Source organism: Phyllostomus hastatus, unplaced genomic scaffold (genome assembly GCF_019186645.2).
Source record: "Phyllostomus hastatus isolate PE091 unplaced genomic scaffold, TTU_PhHast_1.1 phas_contig_150, whole genome shotgun sequence".
In the NCBI taxonomy this organism is placed as follows: Eukaryota; Metazoa; Chordata; class Mammalia; order Chiroptera; family Phyllostomidae; genus Phyllostomus; species Phyllostomus hastatus.
The window spans coordinates 29,101,471-29,121,803 of NW_025333611.1; the positions used below are offsets into that span (position 1 = coordinate 29,101,471).

Consider the following 20,333-nt stretch of genomic DNA (forward strand, 5'->3'; position numbering starts at 1 on the left):
CCCTCCCTTCTTTTCTCTCTAAAAATCAATAAACATATTCTTGGGTGAGGAATAAAAAATAATAATAAAAAATAATGATTGCACTGCATGGTATCTGCGTTCAGCACTTTATTCCTGCTGTGTGTTCAAAGAACAGTGCAATATAAATCAGTAACTGGCATCATTGGTTTCCTTGGCTTTGTGCATGTTAAACCTGGTATTTTTATTTTGTTTTTTAAAATATATTTTATTGATTATGCTATTACAGTTGTCCCATTTTTTTTCTCCCCCTTATTCCCCTCCACCCTGTACCCCCACTCCTACCATCATTCCACCCCCTTATTTCATGTCCATGGGTTGTACATATAAGTTCTTTGGCTTCTCCATTTCCCATACTATTCTTGACCTCCCTCTGTCTATTTTACACCTACCATTTATGCTTCTTACTCCCTGTACCTTTTCCTCCATTTTCCCCTTTCCCCTCCTCACTGATAACCCTCCATGTGATCTCCGTTTCTGTGATTCTGTTCCTGTTCTCGTTTGCATAGTTTGTTTTGTTTTGTTTTAGGTTCAGTTGCTGATAGTTGTGAGTCCCAAACCAGATAGTTGTCATTTTACTGTTCGTATTTTTCATCATCTTCTTTCTCTTAGATAAGTCTAACATTCCTTTAATATTTCATATAATAAGGGCTTGGTGATGATGAACTCCTTTAGCTTGACCTTATCTGAGAAGCACTTTATCTGCCCTTCCATTATAAATGATAGCTTTGCTGGATAGAGTAATCTTGGATATAGGTCCTTGCCTTTCATGACTTTGAATATTTCTTTCCAGCCCCTTCTTGCCTGCAAGGTTTCTTTTAAGAAATCAGCTGACAGTCTTATGGGAACTCCTTTGTAGGTAACTCTCTCCTTATCTCTTGCTGCTTTCAAGATTCTCACCTTGTCTTTAACCTTGGGTAATGTAATTATGATGTGCCTTGATGTGTTCCTCCTTGGGTCCAACTTCTTTGGGCTTCCTGGACTTCCTGGAAGTCTATTTCATTTGCCAGATTGGGGAAGATCTCCTTCATTATTTTTTCAAATAAGTTTTCAATTTCTTGCTTTTCCACTTCTCGCACCCCTATGATTTGGGACATTTAATGTTGGAACATTTAAAGTTGTCCCAGAGGTTCTTAAGTCTCTCCTCATTTTTTTGAATTCTTGTTTCTTCATTCTATTCTCGTTGAATGTTTATTCTTCTTTCCACTCCAGATCATTGATTTGAGTCCTGATTTCCTTCAGGACTCAAGGTTTCCTTCAGGAACCCTTTACTGTTGGTTTCCTGTATATTTTGCTTTATTTCACTTTGCATAGCCTTCACTTTTTCCTCTATTTTGCGACCATGCTCAACCATTTCTGTGAACATCCTTAATGCCAGTGTTTAGAACTCCGCATCTGATAGGTCGGCTATCTCTTCATTGCTTAGTTCTATTTTTGGAGCTTTGATCTGTTCTTTCATTTGGGCCATATTTCTTTGTCTCGGCACACCTCTTATACTGTAAGAGGTAGAGCCTTTATCTACTGCATAAAGGGGCAAGGTAAATTATATGAGTATATATACAGGTAGGTAAGTAGAATTGGGGCTAGGAAAATGAGGGAGTACCTTGTCTTATTGCTTGTATTTTCTCCATGAGATATGAAGAAAGGTCATCAGCTAAAAGTGAAGGGTGAAAGATGTTTGAAGAGTTAGGATAAGTTATGAAGCAGAAGTTTAAAAGAGTGAAAAGGTAAACATATTAGAGTATGAGGAGGATTACAGAACAGTAAGTGTCCTCTTAAGATTTCCCATTCATACTTAGGACTCTTCCTAGACATCTTTCTTCTGAATCTACACTTCCTGTCAGGAAAGGGCTCTGTGGGCCCTAGTTAGGTCATATGCCTATCTCCGGTCCAATCACTCTATCCAGAGGATGAGATATTGGGATAAAGCAGGCCTGAGTCACATGACTACCCCATGACTAGAGGAGCTGGTGTTATGACTGGCAGTCCCGGCAGAACCACCAGAGTGAGGCAGGGGTAGTTCCCCAAAGAAAACAGAGATGTTAGATACACAAAAGGCAACAGATAGACAAAGAGGTTCATTATCCTCCACTGTTCTCACAGGGTTGTCCTGAGGCTCAGTGAGATGACATCTGCGAAACTATATCGTGGAATGCATAGCACATCTACTCTCATTTGACTGGCCAAAGCAAGCCCCATAGCAAAACCTGGTAACAATGGGGTAATGAAGTATCCTCCTTCCACAAGAGATACTGAAAGTCACATGGTGATATTTGGTGATTTATAATACTTTCAGAGAGGAAAAGTAAATCATTGGGAAAAATAATATAATCATCACAAAGGGTTAAAAGCATGTGAACACTCATTATACAATAAAAGGGACTGGAGTCCTATAATTCAGGGCATTAGGAGTAAAAGCAGAAAGCAAAACTCTCCAATGGGGAGATCAAAGAAGGCTTCTTGGAGGAAGTGGCTTTTGGGCTGGGTTTTGAACAACACTAGAATACCTAGATGGGTATAAAAGAAGAAGGCAGGGCATGCTAGCAGAAGAACAATATGAGAAAGCCACAGAAGAGGTAAAGTAGGATGGTTATACAGGGAACAGCAAATGGTTTAGTTAGCCTAAAGCAGAGGAATTGGGAGGAAATAATGGAAAGATAACAAAATGAGCCTGTCTGCCAGCCTCTGAGAGCATGTGGAAGCTCTCATTCCCACCCCATCCAACTGTGTAAACAGTGGTTCCTGGCTTGGGGAAGTGCCTGCAATGTCTAGTAAATTAGTCCAGAGCAGGCCAGCCTTTGGCCAGATTCTTCTACTCTTCTTGATTGGCCAAGTCCAGGTCCTAGTCCAGAGTCAGTTTCTCTCTCAAACCTTTCTTACTCCTGGTTCAGGGCACATGCCTAGGTTGTGGGTATGGTCAGGGTGTGTGAAAGAGGCAACTGATCAATGTTTCTCTCTCACATGGATGTTTCACTCCCTCTCTTTCTCCCTCCCTTCCCCACTCTCTAAAAATAAATAAATACGCAAAAATGTTTTAATTTTTTTTGAAACTATACCCCTAATGTTCTCATAGAGGTTCTTACAGGTTTTCTATTTGTTTCCTCTGCCTGTGTCAGCCAGTCTGATATCCAGAAGATACTCTCAAATTAGGAGGTGTTAAAACCAAAAAAGAGCTCTTCCTAAAGTCAGGAAGATGGAGAAAATGACAAAATGCCACCCTTGCAAAGCAAGCCTCAATCTTCATCCTGCTGGCTTCTCTCTTCCACTGCAGCAGTAAAATGAGTTTTTGTTTTGTTTAGAATAAGATTCCATAATTTATTTTGTTCATAATGTCATAAAAGAAAAAATATATTGGCTCTTAGTCGTGCATGCCAATATGAATTTCATTGTCTTTTTGGATTCAGTTTGTCATTACAGCAAGGATTTGGGTTAAATGTTTATGTAACAGAAACCTTCTGCTTGTTATTATGTGCTACAAATGTCATGATCAGTAAAATTAATCTTATAACTATCTTGTTTGTTTTCTTTGTAGTAATCAAATGCAGTACACAGATAGAAAAAGCTTTGTAAGAGTGGGCCCTGGATTATTGGAATTAATGAGCTGCCCACCTGGTGGGCGTGTGGTCTAATTGATACTGGCCCTTAGCAGGTTTACACTTTTAATCACTAATGCCCTGCAGCCTGCTGGAAGCATGGAAAGAAACAGGCTGACTAGAACACGCCAGAAGACGATAGCAGGGCCATCGGAGGCCTCCGGATGCCCAGGAGGGGCCTGCCTGAAGGCACAAGTGGAGCTCAGGGCCCTGTTGCTGGAGCACAAATCTTGGTGGTCCTGCCTCAAGGGAGGCAGGGAGATGTCTTCAATGTCAAACATCTCAGTAGGTGCCAGGGCACATCTCAGGCCTGAGGAGAGGCTTGCATATCATTCATTCATTCCATCATTCATTAACTAAAAATATGTACTAAGCACCAACTTTGTGCCAGGCATTGGATACAGTAATAAGACAGACAGGCTCTCTGTGCTGTCAGTGTCATCTTGGTCTGAAAGCATACAATAAACATGTTAAGGAGTAAATCAGCAAGATAAGGTTAGTTAGTAATAAGTGCTGTGAAGACAATAAAAGGGTAATGTGATAAGAGTACTTGAGTGAGGGGAAGGCTTATTCTAGATTTCTAGTTAGGGAAGGCTGCTCTGCAAAGCTAATATTTATACTGAGACCAGAGGCATGGGAAAGAGCCAGCTTTGCAAAATGCTGGGGGGAAGGGAAGCATTCTACATTGGGAACAACAAGTGCAGAGGCCCCAAAGCAAGAAAAGGCTGCAATTATTTGAGGAACAGAAAAGAGACACATGTGAGTGAAACATAGTGAGCAAGCAGGAGAATGGGGTTCAGATTGGAGAGTTGAATAAAGGTCAGGTTATACAACATTTTGTAAAGCCAAATATATTAGTCAATACATAATCAGGGAAAATCAGAAATCTCTCTAGGTATTTCCAGTAGAAAGAATTTAATTTGAGGAATTGGTTACAAACATGTTGGAAGAGCTGGAGGAGCAAAAAGAGGGAGATGAAGTTTTCCAAAGATTAGTAATTACAGGAAGTCACTGTCAGCCCTAAGGCTGGAAGAGTAAAATTAGAAACGATGATAACCATAGTTGAACATTGCTGTGCTGCTGAGACTATTAGGAACTGACCTGCCTGCACCAAGAGCAAACCAACAGCAAGCAATGTGGCCTTTACTTAGAGCTGCCATTGAAATGCAGCAAGAACATGGCTTCTCCCTTACTCCTGTCTTCCATTCTCCAGCCAGTGGTTCTAATTGGCAGAACCTAACAGGAAGCCAACTATTAAAGGAGTGTAGAAAATGTGTTGGCAGGCTCCCAGGTCTAGGGGGACAGTGTAGATAGAGGTCAGATGTGGAGCTGACAACACTCTCTATTATCATTCCACAGGCCCTCCTTCATAAACTCTGCATTTGATACGCAGAACAGCAGTACAATACAGCAGCAGTTTGATCACCTCACTTCACATCTTTAAAATGGGAATGACGGTAGTCATGGGTTTGTTATATGGATTCAGAGACATAATGTACGTAAAATACTTGGCATAGTGCCTGGCACTTAGTAAGTTCTCAATACACGTTAGCTGTAGATGAAGCTGCACTGAAAGCACACCAGTATCATATGGGGGACACCTAGCCGTTTTGATAAAGGATAAAGATAGTCTTAGCGCTTAGAAAATTTGGACCAAGGGTCTCAAGGGTCTAGACAAATTGATAACATTAGAGCATCTTCATTTCCAGTAGGGCCCCACAGGACTCACACAAAGACCTTTGCTGTGCTCTGCTTCTATAGCCTCTACTTGGGGAACTTGGGTACCAGACAAGTAATGAGCATTGTCTCAGTTATCTATTGCTGTATAGCAAAATACTTGAAAGCTTAGAGCTTAAAACAATCCTTTTATATGCTCATGACTTTCTGGATCAAGAATTTGGACAGACACAGTGGGTTATGGTTTGTCTCTGTTCTGTAGTGTCTGGGACCTCCACTGGTAAGGTTAGAAGGATGTGGTATATCAATAGCTGGTGGCTGAAATCATCAAAGGTCCATTCACTTACATGTCTGGGCCTGATCTGGGTTGACTTGAAGATGAGGACTGAAGGCCAGAGTACCTGCATTTGGCTTCCTCACCACATGGCAGCCACAAGGTAGTCAGACTTCCTATGTGGTGATTTGGGGCTCTAATCATGAGCTTTTCAGCTAACAAGGTGGAAGCTGCATCTCCTATTATGACCAAGCATCAGAGGTTTCTCAGTATCACTTCTGCTGCAACCTATTGGTCTATAAATCCATAACCCACAAGGAGCCACCAAACTCAAAAGGAAGGGAGCTATACTCCACCTCTTGGCAGGGGAAATAATAAGATTCTAGAAGAGCATATAGAATGGAAGGTATTATTGTGGCCATTTTTGGAAAATAAAATCTGCCACAGTGTTCAGATTAGAACTCACACTTCCCCCAGGCCTGGGACCTTGCCAGCCATCCTAGGAAGATATGGTCTGAGCTCTCTGAGGAAGATGGAGCCAGAGATACATGCTCCTGTCTGTACCCTGCCTCAACATTCAGAGGGAGCCTCCCCAAAATCCCAAAAAGAAGGAAATCTGTGGCCCAAAATAAGTCCTCAGAGAGTATACTGAATAACAGTCAGGGGACATGTATCATATTAGAGTTGGAGAGCAGGAGAGCTAGGGAGTCTCATCGCATCTGACGCTGGATGATGATGAAGATGATGATGATGATGGTGGTGGTGGTGCTGATAAGATATTTACTGAGTGCCTATTTGGGACCATGTACTGAAATGTATCTTTCTCATTAAGCTTCCAAAAGGAAATGTAGATTCAGGGGTGTCCAACCTGCAGCCTATGGGCCACATGCAGCCTAGGATGGCTATGAATGCAGCCCAACGCAAAAACGTAAATTTACTTAAAACATTATAAGATTTTTTGTGTGATTACATATCACAATGTAATCAATGTGTGGCTCAAGACAACTCTTCTTCTTCCAAGTATGGTCCAGAGACACTAAAATGTTGGACTCCCTGATTGTAGGGGCTTAAATGCACACCTCAGAAAAGAAAAAATGATTGAAAAGTAATGAGCTAAGGATCTATCTTAAGTTAAAAAGAAACACAGCACAATAAACTCAAAGAAAGTAGAAGGAAGTAGCAACATGAAAAACAGAAATTGAAGAAAGAGAAATCAAATAAGCAACAGAAGGATCAGCCAAGTCAAAAGCCAGTTCTGTGAAAACTGATAAATCTCTGAAGCTACTGATCAAGAAAAAGTTAAAAAAGACAAAAATAAACAATGTTGGGAATGAAAAGAGAGCTATTGCTATAGATATTGCAGGTATTAGAAAGAAAATATGGATAAGAGGATATTATTAATAAATTTTTATTTATTGATTTTAGAGAGAAAGAAGAAGGGAGAGACATCGATTCGTCGTTTAACTTATTTACGCACTGATTGGTTGCTTCCTGTATGCGCCTTAACTGGGAATCAAACCCACAACCTTGGTGTTAGGATGACACTCTAACCAACTAAGCTACCTGACCAGGGCCTAAATTTTCGTACCAATACAATAGAAGATAAATGTGAAATAGACAAATTGCTTGAAATATATAACTTACTAATACTGACTCCATTTTAAATAGGAAATCTGAAGAATACTATAACCATTAAAGAAATTGAATCAGAAGTAAAAAATCTTTCACAAAGGAAACACAGGCCTCAATGGCAAGTTCTCATTCTTTAAACACCCCATGAGAGCATTAAGATTCCCTTCTTCAAATAAGGGAACCGGAGCTCTGAGAGTTCAAGTGACTGCCGAGGGGCCAAGAGCTGGTAGATGCCAAAGCCAAGATTTGAGCCCTGGATGGCCTGGCTCAAAGCCAGGGAGTTTAGTCATTGACACTCCCCAGCCTCCTCTTCAAATGCTATAACTAGCAGTATATTTGTGAAAGTGGAGAAGAAGATCTTGATGAAAAAAAAATGCATAAACAAATTCCAGATTTGCAGGAATGGAAAGTAAAGCTCTTTCTGCCCTGGGAAGCCCTAGAAACTAAAAATCTGGTTATGTCCACACGGAGAGGGAACCTGGAGACTATCCCCAGGACCCCATTGCACCATCCCTCAAGATCTATTCAAGTGCTACTAACCTTCTCTGTAGCGGTGACATTTGAGTAAGCCTGGCTTTAAGTTCTGCCCTAAGTCCCATAGCTCCCCCAGGCTCCCATACCCTTAGATGCCCATAGGACTGTATCTGGGCCTCTTTTATACGTTGCCTGCTGTATATCATTCTCACTAATGTTTTCCCACCTTGAAAATGCATGGCTCCCTAAGAATACAGATCCTAGTTTGAGAAACGTGCACTGTAAAGTTAAATGGTGGTACTCTCAGTGATCACTGGGGCTTTGGAAATTGTAGGGCAGCTCTTGTAGTCATCTAGACCATCCAGAGCATATTCTTGTTAAAAGGCATTTTTAAGATTTTCACTAAAATAAAAACAAAAGATTTAAATATTCCCATAGCACGCTTTGTGATCCTTGAAGATAGATTTTATCTTTATAAGAGGCATGAAGTGCTCCACAATATAATGTAGGATTTCACTATCACTCAAAATCAAAACTAAATCCACAATAAATTCAATAAAAAGGAAAAAAATAAATTCTGTGGAACACTAGATTATTCCATCTCTTCCCTCCCACTTAGGTCATAAGATTATATTCCCATATTCTTTGCCAAGTAACTTCGAAGTTTCCTCCTGTGTACAGAGTGTATTTCTCTATCTTTTGACTCTGGGCTTGGCCATATGATTTGTTCTAACCAGTGGTATTTCAGCAGATTTGACATAAGCAGTGACTTAAAATGACTTATGCATTGGGGCTGTTACTCCTAGGTTTCTTCCTTCTCCATGAGTAAACATTCCCTGACTATAGCCTGCTGGTCCTGGAAAAATGGTATGAGACACATGGAACAGAGCCGAACCACCCAGCCAAAGCCAGCCTGTAAGCAACTAGCCCCCAACTGGGCCCCACACACATGAGCTAAATAAATGCTGACTATTGTGTGCAATGAAATATAGTGATTGTTATACAGCACTGTTAATGCCATAGTTAACTGATAATCCTGCTAAGCCCCTTCTTAGCAAGATTACTGGGTCCTCAGTTCATGCCAGTTGCCTGGGCTGTGCCACACGTCTGAACATGGGGGTTCTGCCCCAGCTCTGTTCCCTCAGTGAAAAGTCCAGCCACAGTGACCTTTGCCAAAGCTCCCAATATTGAGGCTTTTTGTGCTCAGAACTCACAGGTACTCATGGCCCTCAGTGATTACCTAGGTTTGATCCTCAGATCCATAGCTTCGGGCAACTCATTGGCCTCATCTGTAAAATGGAAACAATAATATCGCTTACTGCACAGGGTTCTTGTGAGAAATAAGTAAATACACAGAAAGCGCTTAACACAGTGCCCAGCATATAGTAAGTGTGAGGGCTGGCTGTTATTATTGTTATGTATTTGCTCACCCAATAGTTTTCTTCCTAGGCTCTCTCTCATCTGCAGTTACGTGAGTTATGGGTTGCTGAGTTATGTGGATCAGGTCTCTGCTCCACTAGAATTCATACCTTCATCCCCTTTCTAGTCTTGAGAGTTCCAACTAACCTTCCTGAGTAGGGCCCATCCCTCTTCTACCTGTTCTTCAACCCAGAACTGTCTCCAATCTTAATCTCTGTTAGGGAAGCCTGTGTGGAAGTTGTCATCTGGGTTGTCTGCTGCTTGCAGTTTTTCCTTTCTACCTGGAAACATACAAATCCTTACAAAGCTCAAAAAAAATTTAAGTTCATGGAGAAAAAATTTTTTAAAAAATTCAAACCTCAAGGACACAAAGTCTGGCTTTTCCCCAGGAGGGGTGGAATGCCTTTCATTCCTTTGAGGTGAACCTGCAGCTGGGAAAACCACACAAGGTTATTTTCTCAATAAGTCATCCTGCTACATCTAATTCTCAATAAATCTTCATTACTAGACTGAATTCCTTGGCTATGTTTTATTCACTATGTACCTCCAGAGCGTAGTAGAAAACCCACACTTAGTAAGTGAGTGATAAATGTTGGGTAAATGAATGAATGAAGAATATGGGTGCCCTGGCTGAGCATCATCCTGATACACCAAGGTTGTGAGTTGCAGGTTTAATCCCCTGTCAGGACACATACAAGAAGCAACCAATGGAAAGCATGAACAAGTGGAACAACAAATTGATGTTTCTCTCTCTTCCCCGACCCCTTCTTCTCTCTATAAAAAAAATGGTTTTTTTAAAGAATGTGGGTTGCCCTGACTGGTGTGGCTCAGTAGGTTTGGTGTTCTCCTGCAGATCAAAAGGTCGCCAGTTTGATTCCAGGTCAGCACAGGTACCTGGGCTGTGGGCCAGGTCCTGGGTGGGGACGTGTGAGAGGCGACTGATCAATCGATGTTTCTCTCACTCTCTTTCTTTCTCCCTTCCACTCTTTATAAAAATAAATTTTTTAATCTTTTTTGAAAAAAGAATATGGGCTATAGACCAATACAATGACCAAACTTGGGGTGGAGAAATAAATAAGAGCACCCATTGTGTGCTCAGGCTCATACACCAAGACCCATACAAGAAAAGTACCAAGACATCTCAGTCCTCAAAGACTTAAGTCTACAAATGAAACAAAAGTCAACCACAAAAATCACTTGCTCTGTCCTACATAAGTGAGAGAAACCACTGAAGGGCTTGCTTCCAAAGCAGCTGTGGGTTTGATGTACAGGAGGCTTAGGAAAGGAAAAGGCAGGATGTGGCCTAAGATTATAAAGGCTGAGAGGGACTCAGACACTCAGTGGAGGGCTACCAGCTTATCAAGTGTCCAAGAAAATCACAGGAATGAGTTTGCTATTTGTGGAAAATGACAAGGAGACCAGACTGACCTGACTGTAGAACTTGTGATAGGGAGTCATGGGAGATAAGCTTGGCTATTTCAGGCTGTGACCTGAGTGTGGAGACCTGGAAGTCAGGCTGGGAGGGAATTTTTTTTTTAATTGATTTGGGAGGGAGAGAGAGAGAGAGAAACATTGACTTGATGTTCCACTTATTCATGCATTCATTGGTTGATTCTTGTATATACCCTGACCACGAACCTACAACCCTGGCACTTTGGGACAATGCTCCAACCAACTGAGCTACCCTGCCAGGACCTGGGAATGGATGTTGATGACTCAGGCAACAAAGAAAAGGTTCCTGAGATGTGGTGTGACAAGCATACACTAGCAACAGGAGCTCTCTTTCCTTTTCATTCCAGGACTAGATGAGATTTTTCAGCCAAGCCAGAGATTCTAGACAAGAGCCCACTAGAAGAGTCAAACCCTTAGCTCCTCTAAGAAAGTAGAATTTTTATTGATGAGAATATTTGGTTGCAAGCAACAGAAAAACTCTAGCTAACTTAAACAAAAATGATTATACTAGAAAGAAATGGGGGTGGCCCACAGAATTTAAAAACAAAACAAAACAAAACATTGAAGAGACTGTTCCAGCAAGATGAAGAACCAGGACAGTGAAATCAAGGTAGCTGGGGCTAAGGAATACTCTCTTCATGATGCTGCTTTGGGGATTAAGGAATTCCATTTTTGCATCATTCCATTCAAGATTCAAGGTAGAAAGACCACGTAATTGTCCTAGTTTAGGTCACATGCCAACTCTTCATCCAGTGAACTGAGGGAGTCTTCATTAACAGTCCACCAAGATTATAACTGCTGAAGTAGTACCCTAAGCCAAATCCCCAGAGCTGGTGCCAGGGGAAATGAATGCTAGACAGGCAAGAACAGTAGTCTTCTATTACAAGGTGTTTGCAATAGGAAAACCTAGGGCCCATTTGGTCTTAGAGGCTGGGGAAAGAGGAAGGATAGCACAGTTAGCTGAACTGGTAAGTATTATGTGATGGTAAATTTTATACAACTTGACTGGGACACAGGATGCCCAGAAATCTGGTTAAACATTATTTCTGAGTGTATCTGTGAGGATGTTTCTGGAGGAAATTAGCCTCGAATTGGTAGACGCAGTGAAAAGGACTGCCCTCCCCAGTGTGGGTGCGTAATAATATTTAACAAGATATCTGGGCCTTTTGTATTCCAATCAAGTTAATACATAAAATTAACCAATCTGTTGAAGACCCAAATAGAACAAAAAGGTGAAGAAGGTTGAATTCTCTCTGTGCCTGACTGGGCTGGGACATGAGTCTTCTGCCCTCAGCACGTCTGGTTCTCAGGTCTTCAGATCCAGACTGAAATCTGTATCATCAGTTCTCAGGATCTCAGGCCTTCAAAGTACACTGCCAACTTCCCTGTGTCTCTAGCTTGCAGATGGCAGATCATGGGACTTCTTAGCCTCCATAATTGTGTGAGCCAATTTCCTATAATAAATCTCATTTCCCATTTTATATCTATATCTATATTTATTTCTATAGCTCTTAATGGTTCTGTTTCTCTGGAGAACTCTGAATATACAATACACATTTATGACTGGATCCCTAGGCTTCAGAGCTTTGAGTCCACCTCAAGTTCCTCCCTTAGGAACCTTCAGGGTGACCCAGGGTGAGAAATGAGCTGGTGCCGGGGAAGGGACCAATTCAGGTTCAAGGTGGAAACCCAGGACAGTGCTGATAAATGAACCCATAAAACTTAATAATTTAATAGTTCTATGGGGGAGGAGGAAGGACCTTAGCATTTCTAGGGGAAGTTAAGCAGGAATGCCTATTCTTAGTCTGTAAGATGCTGAGAGTGTCAGGGTGCTCCCCCAGCTTCCTCAGCCTCCTCAGATCAAAATGGAATTTCAGAGGATAAGGGATGGAAGCCAGAGCCCAGGCAAAGGAGAAACAAGGAGAGATCTCCTGCCTCATCTAGTTGAAACAGACTCAAATGGGGGCAAGGGTTTGTTAGGAAAGCGTAATTATGCAGCCTGCCTGTTCCTAAAGCCTGGCACAAAGAGAATGGGGCCATCTGGGAATCCTGATGCTAAGCAGCTGAGGTAGAGGTAGACTCTGGACAACTGAAATCCTCCCTGCATGGTTGGGGCCTCCCCTGAGCCTGGCCAAGACCTGGCCCCCTCAGCCTGGTATGGTATAGATTCTGAACGCAGACTGCACAGGGACTCAGAGGCTTTTTAGGAAACAGGTAGGGGCAAGGTAGGCCTGAAGGCAGGTGACATCAGGAAGAGGAGGAGATGAGAAGGTTCTTCTCTATTCTGCTCAGGCCACAGGAAGCTGACCTCTATGAACTGAGTCACCCTGGCTCCTCACCCTCAGCTGCCTGCTGGGTTTGGCCAATGGGAGGCACTGGCAGGAGATAATCTGCATTGCCGGACTGCACTGTTGGCAGCAGCCGTATTCTTTTGCAGAAGGCCACAGCTCCTGTAGGACAATGGCTCTCCCACATGTAGGTCTCACCAGGCTCTGGCAACACCACTCTGTTTATTCCTTCCCTTTCTAGCCAAGAACTAGTGAAGTCTTCTGTGGCTGGGCCCTGGGTGCCTCTGCATCCTTTGTTGCTGTAACCCAGCCCAGGAAATATTTCCTTCATTAGCTTCTCTTCAACTTGAGTGTGCCATTTCTTTTTTGCAGAGCCTTTGCCAGGTACAGCCTCTTTCTCTGGCACAGAAGTGTGAAAACTCACTGTTACCCTGGCCCTTTGGGGGATGTGCCTGACCAAGGCTGCCTCAGATCAACCAACAACCACAATCTCAATCAAATGTACTTTGGTATTTGGCAGAGCCCTTAAGAAGTTATTCTGTCACTTCCCTGCCTCTATACATGGGGAACAGTCACAGGGCAGAAACTGGCCAGCCCAGGAAAGGCCGTCAGCCAAGCAAAAGCCCTCTGGCCTCAGTTGCCCATTGGAATGGGAGCTCTCCCCTTCAGCCCTGGCTCAGTTACTCCAGTTGCTATCTCATTCTGTTCCTTGTCCCCTTCATGGACCCCTTCCAGCAGGAATGCTGGGCCCGCTGTTATAATCCACCCCTAAACTTTAGCTGTCTTCCACTTACCTCCTCCTTTACCCAGAGATAACCTTTTTTGTTCTCCACTCCCACCCCCACCTTCAGAACATGAAGGTGGAGAGACAGGGAAAAAGATTGAGATCCTTCTCTGAGCCTTACACTCCCACCCCAGATCTTGGCTTACCCAGAAAACAGCAGGCAGGGGGAGGCCTGTTTCAGACTGAAGACAAGCCAGCTGCTCATTAAGGAAGCTGAGAACTGAGGGAGGTGACTAATGGTGTCAGGAGCAGAGCCCGGCACAGCCGAGAAGTGAGGAATGGCATCAGAATTGAGTGTGGGAGAAAAGAAAGGACACAAGAGTCAGTGCCCAGAGCAGGCAGAGTGTTCACTCCCAAAAGATTCTCTCGGGATAAAACAAAACCAAGCCTGACCCTGTCCCTCCAAGAGCTGTCATCTTAGAAAAAGAAAACTAATCTGTCACCTTGTGTGGAACAAGAGGTGGTTGGGACATGATGGAGAAGACAAAGGGGTCCTATGGAAAGTAACCTTATGGGGTAATCTGATCATAAATTCCTAACTGGGCAGGTCATGCTAGGTAGTCACAATCCAGGCATATAACATTTTTTAGTAAAACATTTATCTTTGTCTTAAGCAAGCCTTGTTTATTGTTTTTGTGCATCTATGTTGACACACCTTTGAAATAAGCATAAGCACTCTCAGGAGAGCACATGATCCTATTAATTATCCTGTAATCCAATCTCCACCTTGCTTTCTCCCACCTCCATGTAATAATCTTCCTTATGTTCCCTCCTTAACTTCAAATGAATAAAAGAAACTGCAAAACTATTTTTCTTCAGAGCATTTGAGATCTTGGCTTCTTGGTAATTGCCCTCAGTTTGGCCCAAATATACTCATAAAAATTCTCTACAAGTTTGGACATTTCTTATGTCAACAATGGATACAGGCAAAGAGGTTTATTCATTACTTAGGCAAGGATGTTTATTCATTATTTCACAAACATTTATTGAGTGCCTACTACTTACTGAGGGCCGGCAGTGAATCAGACAACAAAATTCCTCCTCCAGTGGAGCTTACTTACTGATGCATTTAAAATATTATTCAAACTTCCTACCGTGGACCATGAAACTACACTTGACTTAGTGGTCCCTGCCCTCTCCAACAGCATTTTGTGCCCCTCTTCCCTCTTACTCTCCTCTAGCCACCAAGGCCTTCTTGTTGCCCCCTGAGCATGCCACATTCGTGTCCTCCTCAGTCTTTTGCATTGGCTCATCCCCTCTGCCTAGGACATTGTTTTCCCATGTCTTCCTTCTCATAACTGTCTCCTAATCATTTAGATCTCACCCAAGGGGCTTCCCTAACAGAAAGAAAAGCATTCCAAGTGATGGAAAAATCTCATCTGAAAATGCTGATGTGGGAAAAAGTTGAAAAACTGAAAGGAAACCAATGTGTCTAGGGCAGAGAGAACAAAGGGAAAAGGGAAATGGTTTAGCCTGAGTACCTCTGAAAGCTAATCATAGAACAAAGGTCAGAGACAATATATGAACATGTTATTGGTCTGGTTACAGCTTTAAACAACCAGGGAGCAGTGAGAAAAGATTTCTGAAGAGTCTGTAAACCCTTAACCCCCATTGTCAAGAGTTGTCTCCAGAGTATTAACTGCCCTGCCCTTCAAGCAGCAAAGCCAGCAGGTAGTTCCCTAGCCACAAAGAAGGCCTGGGTTAGAAATTCAGAAGGTAAGGTCAGGGGCCAAGGGGAAGGTCCTGTCAGGTCAGGCCACATAGACTGGTTTAAGCCAGCTTGAAACTGTCACATCAGTGGCCAGAATAAGAGGTAAGTCTGGGACAATTTGATGTAGGGTACAAGAGGTATCCCGAAGAGTAAGAGGGACAATGGACAGACAATATGTGACACTGAAAAGGGAGGCTGGAGATAAGAGGGAGAACTATGCATATCAAAAGATGGTGTCAGAAACTGGTCTGGGCAGACATATGTTCCTGACACATATGTTCCTGACACATGCCCTACAAACTCCCACCTGTGGGAGTTCCCTCAAACTGTGAGAGTTTGAGGTCCCAGAGTGTACCTCCTTTTGTAGGGCACCCAAGCAGGCCATTGCCCACCCCTTCATGTGCCAAGGAGACCATTTTTCACTTTTTTTTAAATTTATTCAGTATCCCACAGAATCATCCCATTGGAATGATGAGGAGGCAAAGCATTAACTTGTTCCTCAAGGTACCTGCCCATGACCTGTGTTGGATGAAAGGCTGGGAAGGATTCTCAGTGTTTATCAGGAAACTCTGGCCTGGTGACTACATTCATTCAGGTATCAGTGTCTATTTACTGAGCATCTACTTTGTTCCAGGCACTGTCCCAGGCACTGGAAACTCAAGCAGTTACCAAGAGCCTCATGATACCACACCTTACCAAGTCCACATCCCAGCAGGTGACATGAAGACTTGGTACATGTTCTGAACATATTTCAATGTGCATGTGCACAGACATTTGCTACATGATGGGGGCCTATGATGCTGCTTCTGTCCCTCCATAATCTACCCATGCACACGCCCACCCCCTGTCACTCCCAGCCCCACACTAACAGCCCCAGGCAGGCAAACAATTCCAACCCTGGAGGCCAGCTCATTCTCATTTCTCAGGAAGTTTAATTTTGCCAACAGCCAGAGGCAATGACAGTAGCTCTGGAAATCTGGCTGCTGGTACTTTGGCCTGGGATAGGCAGCCCAGAAATAATTCCCTCTTTGAGTATTTTATTGGAATGTGCACATGCTTCCTGCTTCTTGTGGGCCGTTCCCTCCCACGGACACTTTAAAAAAAAAAATCCTTTCTTTTATTATTCAATTATGTTTACATACAATATTATATTAGTTTCAGGTGTACACCCCAGTGATCAGACATTATATAACATACTAAGTGATCACCCTGATAAATCTCATACCCATCTAACACCAGACATAGTTATTAGAATATTATTGACTATATTCCCTATGCTGTATTTTACATCCTCGGGGGTGATTCTTTTTTTTTTTTCCAGCGGTGATTCTTAATGTGATAATGAATTAGGCCTATGAGGCTGGTGGGGACTGTTTCAAGGAGAGGGTTGAGGGTGCATCGGCCTCAGGGACATACCTTGTCCATCCTCCTTCTGCTATGTAGCCAGGAGTTTGAAGAGCACCTGCAATCTGTCACATGCACCAAAGCCTCACCACCTTGTAGTCATATACTTTCCCCCAAGGGCTGCTTCAAACTCCCCACTGCCCCGGGAGCCCCTTCCTGTATTGACTAAGGGTGGGTGGTTCTGGGACTTAAGCTAGGTTTTAAAGGCTGCTCTGCTCCAGGAGTCTTCACCTTGCTGCTGTCCTTGATGCAGGATGTCTCCTTCTCCTTGCTCTGAGTAGGAAAACAGAATGTTAATGATGATGAGTCCAGATTTTCCCAAGTGTGGAGCCAGCCAGATGGATCCTAACGCCACATCTTGGCTCAGACCATCAGACCTGTGACTGCACCAAGATGGCTGCCTCCTCTGCAGCTGCTGTCAGGTGTGGGGGGAGTGAAAGGAAGAGAGAAAGAATGCAGGGAAAATGACTGTAACACAGGAAGAGGTTTCACTTATCTGCCCCAAATCTGGTGGGATCTTCTTCTTTTTTTTTTTTTTTTTTGCCTCTTCTGAGGTGGAGTCTTCTGAAGGCCATTGAGACTATCTCCCTGACTCAGTCCCTGTCAATGACTCCCAGCCTCCCTGGGGGTCCCATTCTATACCCCTGATCCTCTGGACCCTCAACAGGTACGGGGAGAGGGGCTCCAATGCCATGCAATTATTTTAGCCCTGTGACCTCATGAAATCCTCTGGAATTACAGACTTGTTGGCTATATTCTCCCTAAAATAATCACCCTTCCTGTAGGTTATGATATGGTCTTGAGGGGCAGACAAGGAAATGGTTGTTAGGGTGGGTGCAGGTAACTACAGTCCAGTTAGTGCTCCCTGGTGTGGGACTCAAAGATCTCCAGGCCTGAGGAATTTCTACAGGTGTTGCTCGTAGCTCCAGTCCTCCAGGAGGCCCACAGAAGTGCTGTTCCTTCCCCATTCTGGCTCCTGGAAAACTACTCATTTTTCAAAATCCTAATCAAACATCACTTCTTCTCTGAAGGCTTCCCTGATATCTTTTCAGACTAAGCAGACAACTGTCCTTAAGTCAGTACTTCACTCTGCAAACAGCCTGATCTTGAGCAAATTACTAATTACTATGAAACCTCTGAAAATGGGGGCAATACAGCCCTTGTAGGATTAGGGAGGAATTAGAGATAATGTACCTTTAAAACCTAGTATTGTGCCTGGCACATGGTGAGGGCCAAAAAATGACAGGTCTTGAAGCAATGGTAGTGATAATAATTTTCCAGTGGTCTGTTCACGTATCTGTCACCTCTAAGAGATTATGAACTCCTTAAGGACAAGGGCCACAGCTGAGTCATTGTTGTGTCCATAGCAACACTGACTATCTCAGAGTGAGCTCCCAATAAAGGATAATAAATGTCAGCATTATCATTAGGATACTTCCAATAATACTAACTGGCCTTTAGTGGATGTTTACCATGCACCAAGCACTATTCCAAGCAATTTACCAGGATTCTCTCACTTAATCATCACAACAATCCTATAAAATGGTATCTCCATTTTACAGATGAGTAAATGGAAGGTTAGACAATTTGCCTGAAGTCACACCATAAGGAATGAGGGATGGAGGCAGATTCAGAACCAGGCCAATCTGACTCCAGAGTTTTTCAGATCTACATACTGACTGCTGAGCACGTTCTACACTGTGTCACAATCCTCAGTTCACCCATCTTTTTATTCTACCTGACAACAGGATCTGAACTTGGTTTACTTAGGTAGTCCCTGATCCTGGCACAGATCCTGGCACGCAATCCCCTCCCCCAGTCCATGGTTCTTGGATAAGTAGATGAGAAAAGGAGAGGGAAAGGAGAAAGTCAATGGCAGATGATAGGGCTGGGTGGGGCAAGACATCTTTTGCTTTAAAGAGCAATAGGAGAAGAGGGCGGGGAGAAAGCTGTGCCCTGTCCCTCGGGTTCACACACACTCTCAGGGGCATCCCGCCATTCCCACCACCCCAACTGCATCTGAAAGGGTGATCCCTTGGGAACAGGTAGAAGCTCAGTAAAGTGTGAGCTGAGGGCTCAGGCAGGTGCTCCCCATCCCCAGAACCCCTTACATGAGTTGTAGGAGACAGAGATGTTTGTGGTACATGAGTGAGCTGGCATTTGAGAGAAGAGGAGATAAAAGTAGGCCAAAGCATCTCTGTGCCTCAGAAAACTAGACTGCAGGGGACCAGGGAGTCACCCCCAACCTCCCTGAACTCACATTCAGGGTGTGACCTCACTCAGCAGGGTCATGCCCTGAGGGAGGACAGCCTTGCCTGATGTAAATCTCTCCTGGGAGTAGGTGAAAGGTCTCTGTTCCTTGTCATCCTGTCAGCACCCTGGGGTGGTGGCAGGGCCTGCCTGCCCATCTGAGCTCGGGGCCAGGGTTGTAGGGACCTTGACCAGCTGTGCCCTAGCTGGCCCTGCTTCTTCAAGTCCAGTTGGGGCTAGGGAGGGAGAGGGAATTTTAATTTACATTTCACCCCTTAATTCAAAATCTGGGCAACTATTTTGACTGCTTCCCTGAAATATTCTTTAATTTTGAGTTTCTTTTTCTCATTACAACTCGAAAATTAAAATCTCTCTGCCTTGGGCAAGTAAAGGCTGAGTGAGGAACGGGCGCTGCCACACATTTCTCACTTAAGTCAGTTTGGAAACACCGACTGCTTTCTCTCAGGGCAGGTGACAGAAAAGGTACAGGGCCTACTTCAGCCTCCCTCCTCCCCAGAGCATTGGCATTAATCCCCTCATTATTCCTGCAGCCCTTACTGACCTATTCTAATCACAAACTTAATAACACTTTGCGCCTGAAAAACTCTTCCTTGTGTACTATTTCCAGCTGATCCTCACAACAGCTCTGCAAAGAAGAAAAGCAGGTATTTTTGTTCTCATTTTTTTAAAATGAGGGAACTGAGGGCCCAGAGCATTTTACAGATGAGAGACAAAGCCCTTGAAGTCTATGGATGGGGGTAGTCGAAGTTGTGACCCCTTCCCTTCAGGTCTCTCTGCTTCTGAAAAGACAGCTAGGGCAGGGCTGCCTGTTTTCACTGCCCCCAGAACACTGATTGGGAGACTCACCCACTCAGGAGTGGTGTGATCTAGGGCAGCTTCTGTCCTTCTCTGAGCTTCAACTTCCTCACATTGAAAAGAGAGGTTGGGTTGCCCTGTGGGTACTTGAAATGTCAGGGGGGATCACTTTGTAAAACAATTGTCTAACTACTATGCTGTACACCTGAAATTAAAAACAATATTGAATGTAAACTAATTGAAAAATAAAATTATCAAAAGAAAGAAAAGAGAGGTTGCCCTAAATTTTGCCTACAGTCACCTTGTGCCACAAGTGCCCTGACCCCAGCAGAAAGGAGGACCATGTTCTCTGTCATTCTGCTCCATCTCTGTGCTTCTGGCTCTCCATCTTTGGGTGGTATGGTGGCTGCTCCTCTGTGTCTTCGCCCTGTTCTGCTTTCCTCTCCGAAGACCCTTCCCTGATTTGCTCACAGACTCTCAGAGGGATATTTGGTACACATGGATTCTCCCAGCAGAGATCCAGAATATCCCCTCCAAACAG

At 43.6% G+C, this 20,333-nt stretch overlaps 1 protein-coding gene, 1 long non-coding RNA gene and 1 other non-coding gene across 3 annotated transcripts in view; 2 read left to right on the forward strand and 1 right to left on the reverse strand.

The window, feature by feature from the left end:
* The window catches only part of LOC123806660, a 42,484-nt gene extending 39,050 nt beyond the window's left edge, over positions 1-3,434 (forward strand). Inside the window, exon 3 of the long non-coding RNA XR_006783521.1 lies at positions 3,135-3,434. This is a non-coding gene — a long non-coding RNA (uncharacterized LOC123806660). The remainder of the gene's footprint in view (positions 1-3,134) is intronic.
* The window catches only part of CTNNA1 (catenin alpha 1), a 294,712-nt gene that overhangs the window by 213,141 nt on the left and 61,238 nt on the right, over positions 1-20,333 (reverse strand). The gene's annotated exons all lie outside the window — the stretch shown is intronic.
* Positions 80-216, forward strand: LOC123813254. Its single transcript, XR_006784696.1, has one exon. It is a non-coding gene; the product is annotated as a small nucleolar RNA SNORA8 (small nucleolar RNA).